Raw genomic sequence first — 13629 nt, forward strand, 5'->3', positions numbered from 1 at the left:
TGCAGTTTTGTGTGATCAGCTGGTGCGCTAATTGAAATAATTATTTATTAATTATTATTAAGTACAGTGTTGTATGACATTTCATTAATTATTTTATTAACGATGGCTGGCTTCAACTGTATATACGAATAGGTAAGATGGCTCCCTCTTGTGGACATAAAACGCACCTGCAACAGGCGGCTGTCCGCGCACCTGTCATCAATCACCATTAAAGCACAGGAAAACACAGCTCTCGGCTACGTTTAGGCACAATTCGGTTTTAATACGATTGAGGCAATAATCCGGCTATGGAAGGTTTGATGTAAACGCCTGTTTGTTACCTTAATCGGATATGGTAAGAATCTGAGAAAACATTACATTAACTCCGATATGTTTGCGTAAATTTTCGATTTGTGTGTGCACATGAACGTAGGAAAGTCGGCTTTAAATTTTGACATTTTAAAACTGCATATGCGGAAGTTCACCAGACGCAGTGACCTGGATGTTGTTTTTATATCTTTATGCGGGGGGTAAGGATCAAGTACAGTTAAACCAGCATGATTAAGTCTGAGGTACTGTGGTTTTAATCGATGTTTAAAGATGGTAGGTAAATGGACTGCATGGTAGGGAAACACTCAGGTGGGTATGAGCGTGTGGCATGCCTGCGACGATTCAACATGTTATTATAATGTAAAATACAGGAAAGTAAGATGGTATTCAACTTTATTTCAGAATTAGGAGTTTCTTTTGAAACGTTTCTTGGTTCAGATAAGAATAAGCGGTAACTATTTGAAAGGAAAGCTTTGGATTTGTTTGTATGCAACCAGACTTGCACGGATGCATCTGAGGATCAGTTGTGGATTTTTTTTAACGACCAGCAGAGGGGCAGTAACGCGTGTGGAAGTTTAACAAACCAGTATCAAACCAAGCGAAGAGGCGGAAGCAAAACGCAGAGCGATGTGAAGTAATTATTTTTGGACACAACTAATTATTAAAAGAATCCATGTAAAACCCAGGTATTAGAGAAATCGTGTTGTTGTGAACCATGCAGATACTTAATCGGATTATTGCTAAAAACTGATTGCTTCCAATTTTCGTGGTGTTTGCATGCACATTGCTGTAAATCACATGCATGTTAAGGATTAAGTTTACGGTCTTCACTTCTCCATGGTAGTAAAAACACACACATTCTACTGGTTTACCTCTGTTTAGTGTGTGACTAAAAACAAAACTATACATAGCCTAATACATAGATTGTACCAAAATACAGTATACATGCATCTCGCTTTACATATATTGGTTTGATTATCAATTTAAATGGTTTTAACTGGTCCCTTCTTTTTTTAAAGGAGCTGAGGGGAGTGCTTCGGAGGCATCGGTGCTGGGCTTCACATGTCCCGATTCAGAATGCTGCTCCCCGACTCGCCTTCAACCTTCCCAAGTTATCCCAAGTCACTCCTCTGCTGAGTTCACTCCACTGGCTACCGGTCGCTGCCAGGACCAGGTTCAAAGTCCAGATCCTCGCCTACCCTGCAGCCAACAGGACGGCCCCCGGCTACTTACAGGACATGATTCAATCCTACACGCCAGCTCGACCACTCCGCTCTGTGGAAACAGCGCCACTTGCACCCCTGCCATTCGGATGAATCTGGGATAATTTTTTCACTTAAATTCCCCTCTTTTATGCTACACATGTACCTCCTGTGCCAATTTCATGTTACCTGTACCGCCATCCAGCACTTATACTGTACTTTGTATCATTATCTTGATGTTGTAGCTTGTCATGCCTCCTAGTTTTACTTAGCAGAGGTTAGGTCAGAGTAATGTTTAATGTGTGAACTGGACTTAATGTGTTCATGGCTATGAATAACTGTTACAAAATGAGTATTGTGCCTTATTGGATCTGTGTTTTGTAGTTGTTCCAATGACCTTCTTTATGCACTTATTGTACGTCACTTTGGATAAAAACGTCTGCCGAATAATGCAATGTAATGTCAGGAGTTTGCCTCCCTCTGCTGGACAGAAAATGGTATTACAGCAGAGGAAATCCGATTTAAAAAATGTTGCAATGTACAAGTCGATTTTTTGTATGGTTATTAAATGTATGTGGATTTTAATGCTGCACACAAGTTGCCCTCTGGGGATAATAAAGATCTACTGAAACCAAAACTCACTGTTCTTATTGTGCATTATTTTTATTCAGCAATGGCAGCACAACTTTCAAGACTGAAATGGAATTGCAGAATAAAATTCCAAAACACAATTAATTTTATTTCATTATTTAAAAGAAAATAAAATGCATTTACAAGCGCTGTCCCCAATACATATCCACTGCAGTTTATAAAAACAGAATATGAGTGTTTAAATTAAATCTCATTTTTCATCTTTGTGAAAGAAAACATTCAAAGGTATAAAAAATGTAACCAACTAATTACTTTCAGGCACACCTATAAGATGCAACAACATTACACCTTTAATTAGGTCATCTGTTTGAACAGGACTTGTCAGTCACCTGTTGTTCTAATTATAAATCACAAATGCAAAGGAATTCCTTCAATGAATCAAAAGCTTTATTTAAAGAAGCCAAAATATGTTAGAGTGTCAGTTTATATTTTGCCGCAGTTTCTTAGAGTTCATTTTAGGAGGGCACCTAATCTGGATCTGTGTGATTCAAAGCTGAGCTCTTCCTGTTTATTTCTGATGGGTCTGAGAATAAGTTCACTAATGAGCACCCAGGAACTCTTGAAGGGCTTCGTGGCGCAAGACAGAGTACCCTGTTCCACAAAGCCCAAGGTAGCAAGTTCAATCCCCCTTCTGTTCTGTTCTGTCTGTCTGGTGCTTCCCCTAACTCACCGCTCTGCTGTGGCTCTAAGAACCGGCTGTAAGACATAGGTAACAAGGTTCATCGCCTTCAGGTCCGAAGTTAGTAGATGAAGGCAAAGTTTCTGTGATATCAAAGTCTTATATCCACTGAATCAGCCTTCAACACAACAAAACCACTGTAGTGTAGTGGTTAGGGACCTGGTCTCAAGACCAGAAGCTTCAGGGTTCAAGCCTCACGTAATTTTTTTAACAGTGGCGTTTCCCATCAGCTTCCAGTCACTGCATCACGCCCAGCAGATTTGAGCCAGCCACGGCCGGGGGGGTTCCAGCTTTTTTCTTTTTTTTTTGGGAAATAGTTCTGTTGCGTCATCTTCTTCTACCCATAGAAGAGCCGGCCGATTCACAGAAGAGAAGGTGGCGCAACGGTATTGTCTTTGCCTACGGACGCAGAGGTTGGGGGTTCGAACCCCCCTTTGTCTTTGTTTCGCTTATACGTGGGTTGTCTCATCATCAGGCCACTTCTGCAGCCGCGCAACCGCTAACATGACGGTGGCGTAAAGGTATTGTCCGATGCTCGGAACGCTGAGCTTCCGGGTTCGAATCCCGGTCCGTCCCTTCAGTTTCTACTTCTGAGGTCTGACTGTCTTCATGTCACTGCAGGAAAAACAGAAAAAATGTCAAAGTTACAGTGGTGTAGAGGAATGGTTCTCGTTTTCCACTACCAAGATCAGGGGTTCAAGCCCTGCTTTCCCCTTTTCAGTTTGCGCAGCTTTTGTCCGTTGTGCTGTGTAAGTGCACAAAAAAATGAGCGATAAATGCGAAGGATTCCGTGGCGTAGGGGGCTGGACCGATCCTCAGGAGGTAGAGGTTGATGGTTCGATTCCCCGAGACCGCACCTGAGCAACGTCGGTGGTCCCCAAGGGTGGGGGAGGTGTGTGTGTGGTGTGAGTGGAGGGGTAGGCAATCTGGCCCCCTGAAAATTCCAAGAATACAACATGGGGGGGTTATAATATTTTTTTGCAAATTTCAAAATTTTCTGAAGGTTAAAAAAAAAAAAAAAATTTGACTGGGCCCCACTCTCCATTAGTGCATTACTACTGACAGTCCCCCATACTGCTACGCAATCAAATGAACTCATTTGATTGCAGAAAGGTAGCAGTATGTAAGACTGGCAGTAGTAATGCACTAATATACACCAAATCTGGTGCATAGAAACAAAAACAAACAAAACCAAACTCATGCTTACACAGCGCCTCCATCTGGGGACTTCCTGCATGGTCAGCCCATCTGTTAGACAGCCACAGTGCTACCCTGATCAGCTTGTTGGGCTGCAGACAAGCTGGAGAGAAAAAAGGGGGGGATGCTTAAAATCACTAAAATTTGTTACATATTCCTATTACCCACAATTTGCCCTCAGGGATAATCTCAGTTCTACTGGCTATGGCTGAACACAACATAAAACAGACACACTGGCTCGGCATCAGTATCTGTTCTGATAAAGAACATGTGCAGATTTTTACACAGGGAAATGACTTCTATGGCTTCCAGGACTCTATTAAGCAGCTCTCCCCAAATGTTTCTCTGGGGTTTCCCCAATCGCCTTCCTGAGAAAAGCTCACATTTCACGCTACGTTCTAATTGTCCAAATGGCCAGAGAAGCACTGAAGCCCCCATCACCACCAATCACCCCCCCTCCCCCCCAAGGGACAGGGGAGTGGCATTGCCCCGTCCCTCTCCCCAGGCACAGGAGAGCTAGCAGAACTGGTGACAGTGAATCTGGGACTTTGTACAAACTACAACACCCTTACGACTGTACCTATTGTCTCTGTGCACGTCCTCCAGCACGGATCGAAGGTGGTGGCCCTTCTGTCATATTAATAAATCAAATCCAGAATCCAAAAGTATGTGGACACCCCTTATAATGAGTGGGTTCGACTGCTTCAGCCACACCCATTGCTAACAAATGCATGAAATCAAGCATACAGCCATGCAATCTCCATAGGCACACACTGGCAGTAGAACGGGTTGAACTGAAGAGCCCGGTGACGTTCAACGTGGCACTGTCATAGGATGCCACCTTTCCAACAAGTCAGTTTGTCGAATTTCTGCCCTGCTAGAGCTGCCCTGGTGAACTGTTGTTCTGTGGGTGTTTGTTTCTGTGTGTGTGTGTGTGTGTGTGAGAGAGAGGAGAGACTATGTGTGTGTGTGTGTGTGTGTGTGTGAGAGATAAAGAGAGAGAGAGAGAGAGAGAGAAAGAGGAGAGACTGTGTGTGTGTGTACGTGTGTGTGTGTGTGTGTGTGTGTGTGTGTGTGTGTGAGAGGAGAGACTTTATGTGTTAGATAGGAGACTGTGTGTGTGTGTGTGTGTGTGTGTGTGTGAGAGAGAGAGAGAGAGAGAGAGAGAGAGAGTGAAGTGTGGCAGTGAAGTGTGGGGTCCACTTTCAAATCAAAACTTTGCAAAATGGGACAAACACCCTATTGAAACCCTGCATGCAGAGTTCTGCAAGAACATCTCGCATATACAAAGAAAAACAACAAACAATGCATGCAGGGCAGAATTAGGCCAATATCCATTATTAATCAGAATTCAAAAGAAAAAATTTGGAATTTTGGAAACATTTAAAAAATAGTGACCCCCACTCATACCATTACAAAGCCCTGAAATGCCAAGAGTTGAGCAAAGAAAAGAGTCCCCTCTATCAGCTGGTCCTGACGCTTAGTTCACTCACCAGTACTAACAACCCACAGCCTCAGGACCAGCACATTGATACAAAATCAATTAGAGTCAACCAAATTATAACCTATCAAAAGCAAAATTACAAAAATATAAAGAAATCAGAAAAATCTACTTCCCTAAATTTAACTGGTTCTGCCCATTTTTCAACAACCTTCCTGACCAAACAAAACTAAAACTACTCCTGGGGGGGAAAGCAGAGTGCTCTACACTTGCAGCACAGTTTCTTGCTGCCTGCCACAGTCTGAGGGACAGTGAGTGATGAAACACAACCATAACACCACACCTATTTACCTATACACAAACATTTACACACGCACACACGCACACACACACACACACACACACATACATCCGTACACACACAGAAATACATCTGTTACTGTGTTACTATTCTTATGTTATGCTGATTATTTTTATTTATTATTGCAACTTTTTACTGTTAGTTATTGTTACTGTTTATTGTTACTTCTATTGTTTTTATTTTATTATTATTATTATTATTTCATTTATTATATATATATACATTGCTGTACCTTACAAGCTTTAGCAATACAAATGTACAAATTTGTCATGCCAATAAAGCGAATTGAATTGAATTGAATTGAAAGAGAGAAGAGACTGTGTCTGTGTGTGGGTGTACATATTTGTGTGAGTGTGTGTGTGTGTGAGAGAGAGACTATGTGTGTGAGAGAGGAGACTGTGTGTGTATTAAGAAAGAGAGAGGAGAGACTGTGTGTGTGTGTGTGTGTGTGTACGCGACTACGTGCATGTATGCGTGTGTGTGTGCAATGCCTATATATGGGTGTGTGTGTGTGTGTGAGAGAGAGAGAGTCTTGTGTGTGTGTGCATGTACATATATGTGTGTGTGTGTGAGAGAGAGAGAGAGAGAGAGAGGGGAGAGACTGCGTGTGTGAGAGAGGAGAGAGAGTGTGTGTGTGTTTGTGTTCGTGCTACCATATTCAGCAAACAAAACAGTAACCTTTCTGCAGCAGTATGAGGCCTGGACATTAAAAAAGCATTTGACCCCATAGAACAGAAATAACAACAAATATATACTCACAATCAGACTAAGTTCATAAAATAGATAAATATTTTATATAACAATCCACAAGTCTCTATATCTACAAACAGCATAATGTCACATTCATTCAATCTACATCCAGGCACAAAACAGTGCTGTCCGTTGTCACCAGTACTACTTAACCTAGGAGTAGAACCACTAGCCTGCAAAATCATAATGTGAGATTCCATCACCAGCATTAAAATCAGCAATCAAGAACACAAACTATCCATGTACACATATTATAAAATATTGTATAAATCCAAAATTTCATAATCCAAACCATCTCTTTGGGCTTAGGAATCACAAACAATACACAATACAACTAAAAGAGGTATGAACCTAATGGGGATAATGCAACAGACAGGCCTAATAGCAAATACAACTCTGAAAAAAGTTACATCAGTAAGTAAAATCAGTAAGATCACTTTGAAGAAGAATCGGGGTTACTCCACCAAATATTGATTGTTGGACCCTAATCGCCCAATCAGTGCCGAACCTCACTAATGCTCTTCTGGCTGAATGGAAGCAAATCCCTGCAGCAATGCTCCAACATCTACCATAAAGCCTTCCCAGAAGAGTGGAGGCTGTTCTAGCAGTAAAGGGTGGACCAACTCCATATTAATGCCTGTAATTTTGGCTGAGATGTTGGATGTCAGGGGTCCACATACTTTTGGCCATGTAGTGTACTACCCTAAGTAAATTTTACTTTGAACATGCTCCCAGTAATAATAACAAAAAATGGTTTGACACCCTTCATCAACACCTGTCCAAGTTCATCTAGGAGAATAAAGTGGCACACTGCCACCAGTTCTATTATTTCAACATCTGTTGACTATGTTTAAATAATATAACTGTTCGCTGGAAGTAAGACACATTTATGATGGAGTATAACGGTACTTCGTCATAGAAACTTGACAAGACGTGACAAGAACCACTAGACATCAGCTACATTAACAGGAGGAGAGTCACACGGCTGCTTACAATAAACTAATTTGCTAACGTTAGCTAGCTTCTTAGCTTGTTTGCTATCTCGTTAATGTTATCTGCAAAGCTCATTATTGACGCAAACTGTTTCTCGCAAGTTTGGACAACGTATGGACATCATCAGACATAAAAGCTAAGTGCTGTTTTCAAAATAAAGTTCAGGTTGGCTGGTAATCTTTGCACAGTTAACATTGATCTGCAGCAAAAATGTATTTACCTTTCGATCGAGCACTGTCGTTGTGTGACAATATTTACAAGTTTCCGTCGAACACAACATGGCGTTTCGACATTGGCTAATCGGGAAATGAAGTCCAACGTCTGATCCCCTTCAGCAATCACATTTACTTATTGACTACATATCCCAGAAGCACTTTCAAAAATACAGATATTGCGTCACGGTTGGTCAAACCGTAATGATTAAAATACAAGGGACAATACCTTGTTTTACGTTCGCAGTAAATTTGGACTAATTACGGTTCTGGGGATGACTAATCGTGACGTTTTCTGTGTTTTTGAAAGTGCTTCTGGATTATGTAGTCAATAAGTAGACGCAAATGCTGAACCCCCCCCCCCCCCCCGTTAATATGTTAGCTAATGCTTTAGTTTATATTTTAGTATTTTTCAGGTACAAGTCTTCTGTGGTAATTATTTATGGTGGAAAGAAGCCATTGCGCATGCGGCTGGTGGTAGCCTTAATAGACTGGTATCGTTTCCCTGTCCGCAAGGGGGCAAACAGCTCAGAGGCTGGATGGCTGGAGTCGTTCACGATCCCAAGCGCGCACGTGAGCGCGCTCTGGAGTGGTAAATGTCCTTGACGGTGGGGAGAACAGAACAGTTGTTTCATAAGCCTTTCCTCGGTCGCCTAGGGTCCTGTGCACTTAACTGGCATTCTAGTTTCTGTTAGTACTGTTGCTTGGCAGCCCTGATACTTTTCTCAAGTTCAGGGTTTTTGTACAAGGAACCGTAGGCTGGTTTGAAAGCAGTTGAACGCGCAGTTGAAGTTTATCTTTCACGTTTCTATTGAAGGCTTTTGGTCGGGCTGTGTTCAACTCTTCTGCTTTGCACACATGTATCGATCCAAACGCTAATTAAGTCTATTGTGACATCACAATACCCGGCAGGGTCCCGGGGTCGCGTCCTCTGAGCAGCGCTGCAGAGAGCTCACTGTTGCTTTCGTGTTTTCGATCTTCTGCGTATATATTCCGCTGCAGCAGAAAGACGGAGGCATGATTAGAGTTGCCATTTTGCTATTAGGCCTGTCTGTTGCATTATCCCCATTAGCCTGATACCCCTTGCAGTTGTTATATTGTTTGTGATTCCTAAGCACATAGAGAAGGTTTGGATTCTGAAACCTTGGATTTATACAATATTATGTCATCTGTATACATGGATAGTTTGTGTTCTTGATTGCTGATTTTATAAACCAGTGATGGAATCTGACATTATGATTTTGCAGGCTTGTGGTTCTACTGCTAGGTTAAGTAGTAGTGGTGACAATGGACAACCCTGTAGATTGAATGGATGTGAATTATGCCATTTATAGATATAGAGATTGTTAAAAAATATCTATTTTATGAACTTAGTTTGTCTGTGTGTATTTACTTGTTATTTCCATTCCTTGGGGTCTCTCTCTCTCACACACACACACAGTCATTCAAATTCAAATTGTAAATGCTTTATTGGCATGAAATACATTAGTAAATATTGCCAAAGCGTACATGTATAAATACAAATGACACTACAGCTTGAACATAAACAATTGTTACATCTAACTGTTTAACAACAACAGACACTATAGGAATAATAACAATAATAATAATAAAAATGCCAAAAACATTAAATGAATAATAATAAATTCATAAATTAAATTAATAAATTTGGTGGTCAACAATTGTCCCTCAAATTATTGCAGGCAGAGATGTACTTTGCTGCTAATGGAGCTGTTGGCCCTTCTCCTTGCAGGATTTATAAATTCGCATTTGGTTTGTGAATTGAAGTTTTTTAAAATCAGAGATAACTTGTTGAAATAATTTATCCTAGTTTCTGAATATTTTTACAATGTAGGAGAAAGTGCATCTCTGTTTCCCCAGATTACTGCTTACACACATGCTTCTGTAATTATTGGGGTCTACTTTGTCTCCACGTTTATAAATTGGGGAGAAAGTCCCGGGTTCCAGATGTCAGGATAATAATTGATATTTGTAACAGCCCGATTTAAGCCTGCAGTGTTATTTTGGTAATGAGTATTGAGGAACATGTTAACAGAGTCAATTAACTCAGTTGATCTCATTGCTTTGGTGAATTTATCTGCACTTGTTTCAGCCCATCTGTATGATTGGTTAAGATTATACAGCTTACAGGGCTGTGTGTATTAATTTCTGCAGTCTCCAGTTCTTTTCAGAAATATCCTGAATTTGTTATGGCCTGAAATGGGGGTTTGTTGCCTGACAGTGAATGCGCTGGTGGAGGAGAGGGGTCCATGTCAGTGACGGCGTAGTCAACAGCACTTGTCCTGAGAGCTGAGCAGTAAGTGAACCTTCCTAAAGAGTCCCCTCTGGGGGCTGGATGTATTGCGTCCATGCTTTCACAAGAACACACAAATATTGATACAGCATATTAAATACATTGACATAGCATAATGTTATAATTCTACACTGATGACTTAGACAACTGTCGTTTCCATGCTGATGAATTGTAACGTTACAGCTCTCAATTATAACGATTACATGTTTGAGCAATTGCGATTTAATTGTAGGCTATTTGACATTACCCGTAGACCAGGCTTTTTAGTGTTAGTCTCATTCATTTGAGTAGGGTCCAGGAAGTTGCCTGCTTCCACCACGCAGCGTATGTTAAAAGAACCTGCCTGCATCAAGCTGGGGAATCTCCACCAGGAGAATCTCCATGGAGAGGACCGGAAGCACGTGACCTCCATGTAGAGGACCCAATGAAAAAGCAGAAGGACTGGAAATTGCGTAACCTCCACACCCCAAATCTACCAGGAGCATCTCCACCATCAATCTCCATGGAGAGGACCGGAAGCACATGACCTCCATGTAGAGGATCCAATGATAAAGCAGTAGAACCTGCCTGCAGCAAGCTGGGGAATCTCCACCAGGAGAATCTCCCCGGAGAGGACCGGAAGCACGTGACCTCCATGTAGAGGACCCAATGAAAAAGCAGAAGGACTGGAAATTGCGTAACCTCCACACCCCAAATCTACCAGGAGCATCTCCACTATCGATCTCCACGGAGAGGACAGGAAGCACGTGACCTCCATGTGAAGGACCCAATGAAAAAAGTGGAAGGACACGGAAATTGCGTAACCTGCACACCACGAATTCAAGTCACCTGACCTCCTTTATTTAGGAAACGAGTTGGTTTTTAAGATGTTACCACTTGTATATCAAGTCGTTTTAATTAACGGTCGATAAGTCTGGTTACAACGCAGCACTTAGCTACGTTAAGATAACACCCTTAGTGCTCCGTACTAGGCTAATAACAAGCCGGGCGTAATGCTGGCTTCATGTATAAATTATATATAATGCATATTTTAATTACTGTTTATTTAAATGTACATGTATTCACTGTAGCCTTACAGTAGGCCTATAATTAATTTTAGAAGTCTCGGTATGCTGTGACTATGATACCCTCGCATCTACGATACCATGTTTACCTTAAAAGGGAGTTGTCATCTCTTCTCTGGAGACACACCTGTTTGTGCATTTACGAGTCTGGTGTTTCTCAGGGAATACAACTGATAACTTCTAATGATTAATCAGTTCATGACAATTTAATTATTCATGTCTAATGAGAATATTTTTGATTAAACTCATTTTAATCTTACCGAAGTCTCCCGAGTATATATCTCACTCCTGGATTAGATGCACCAACGCTATTTAAATATACACTTTCATGTCGCCGAAAAGGGGATGACGATTCACCACATTCAAACATCGAGTCATAACTGTGGACACTTAAATCTCAGATGTAGTTGTACACCAAAGAATCATAATTCCTCAGGAAAATATGCAGCAATGAGACATGTCAAAATTTGAATAGGCTTAATAAAATGAGACAAAAACCACTTGTTACAACAGATGCTATCAGCTTCATGAGCTTGACAGTCTAAAGATTTAATACATTTACATATTTAAACAATCTGACAACTTATTTTGTATTGCACTTTTCAAAACCCTGGTCACAAGTGCTTTACATTTAGATAATATTAAAGAGGATTGTCAAGCTTTGCAAGAACAGCCGATCAGACAACTGCATGAGGCATTCCACTTGCCCGAACAGAGTTAGGATCCGCCAGTTGTCATCACCGAATGATAGTTAGCGCCAGTGCTTGAGATGGGCAGGAGCTGTCGGGACTTGTATATGAGTACCGACTCTTCTTTTAATTACCAACATTAATTTATTTTAAACAGTATGTATTTTGAGGAGTAGGTACAGGCACGTATTTTGGTCCAATTCAAACAATGGTTAACACTATGGTATTTTTGTAATATTTGAAGCGTCGCTACCTACCTTTTCGTTGTCCTTTGGTCGCTGAAGAAAAAAAGTAACGCTTTGACAGACAGTGTGACCTTCGCGCGCTGCAAATCTTCCGACCACCTCAGAAAGGAGCAAGCACTGAGCACGCGGCCGAGGCTCTTTTTGAAAATAAATATGTGGACGCGACAATATGGTTTTGAAAGCCCATTTAGGCAGAAATATTTAGACAGTTTAACATTTTTAATTTATGAATTTAATATATGGGCTATATACAGTATATATATATATATATATATATATATATATATATATATATATTTATTTTATAATTTTTTATTTTATTTTAATTATTTTTTTTATTATTATGGTGTGGCGGCAAGGATTTTGCCATGGCGCCACGCCACGGCAAAACCGTACCAGCGGAAACGTTGATTTAGATATTTAAAAAAAACCTTTAAGAAGTCTCAAGAGGTTATGTTTTCATAGTCTTAAACTTTTTTGGCTTTGCTACACCCCCCTCCACACCAAGAGATCAATTCCGCAGGAAACACTGGTGCTTCTGGTCTTCTCTCCCAGCTTGCTGCAGGCAGGATACCGCAAATACCACACTTTCAAACTGGCGAACCGTTGATGGCAAGGTGATTCCTTTTAGTTAGATTGGGCAGGGATAGGCATCAGCAGTCTAATAGTATGAAGAACTGCGTATCGAAGTTAACTTAAGCCAGGCATGCGAAGCTAGCCAGCGGATCTTCTGCGTATATATTCCGCTGCAGCAGAAAGACGGAGGCATGATTAGAGTTGCCATTTTGCTATTAGGCCTGTCTGTTGCATTATCCCCATTAGGATGATCCCCCTTGCAGTTGTTATATTGTTTGTGATTCCTAAGCACATAGAGAAGGTTTGGATTCTGAAACCTTGGATTTATACAATATTATGTCATCTGTATACATGAATAGTTTGTGTTCTTGATTGCTGATTTTATAAACCAGTGATGGAATCTGACATTATGATTTTGCAGGCTTGTGGTTCTACTGCTAGGTTAAGTAGTAGTGGTGACAATGGACAACCCTGTAGATTGAATGGATGTGAATTATGCCATTTATAGATATAGAGACTTGTGGATTGTTAAAAAATATCTATTTTATGAACTTAGTTTGTCTGTGTGTATTTACTTGTTATTTCCATTCCTTGGGGTCTCTCTCTCACACACACACACACACACACAGTCATTCAAATTCAAATTGTAAATGCTTTATTGGCATGAAATACATTAGTAAATATTGCCAAAGCGTACATGTATAAATACAAATGACACTACAGCTTGAACATCAACAATTGTTACATCTAACACTATAGGAATAATAACAATAATAATAATAATAAAAATGCCAAAAACATTAAATGAATAATAATAATAAATTCATAAATTAAATTAATAAATTTGGTGGTCAACAATTGTCCCTCAAATTATTGCAGGCAGAGATGTACTTTGCTGCTAATGGAGCTGTTGGCCCTTCTCCTTGCAGGATTTATAAATTCGCAT

The 13629-nt window shown here is 40.6% G+C and overlaps 2 protein-coding genes and 1 long non-coding RNA gene across 4 annotated transcripts in view; 2 read left to right on the plus strand and 1 right to left on the minus strand.

Moving 5' to 3' along the window:
• The window catches only part of LOC118219213, a 155857-nt gene that overhangs the window by 125533 nt on the left and 16695 nt on the right, over positions 1 to 13629 (plus strand). The gene's annotated exons all lie outside the window — the stretch shown is intronic.
• The window catches only part of LOC118218856, a 92811-nt gene that overhangs the window by 52620 nt on the left and 26562 nt on the right, over positions 1 to 13629 (plus strand). The gene's annotated exons all lie outside the window — the stretch shown is intronic.
• On the minus strand, positions 2150 to 12247 carry LOC118218859. 2 transcript variants are annotated; one of them, XR_004763562.1, is made up of 3 exons: positions 12120 to 12247; positions 4049 to 4141; positions 2150 to 3456 (listed from the first exon to the last, which is right to left on the minus strand). It is a non-coding gene; the product is annotated as an uncharacterized LOC118218859 (long non-coding RNA). The 2 variants fall into 2 exon arrangements; XR_004763561.1 differs by lacking the exon at positions 12120 to 12247 and adding an exon at positions 7804 to 7876.

The sequence above is a fragment of the Anguilla anguilla genome, chromosome 19 (genome assembly GCF_013347855.1).
Source record: "Anguilla anguilla isolate fAngAng1 chromosome 19, fAngAng1.pri, whole genome shotgun sequence".
NCBI lineage: Eukaryota > Metazoa > Chordata > Actinopteri > Anguilliformes > Anguillidae > Anguilla > Anguilla anguilla.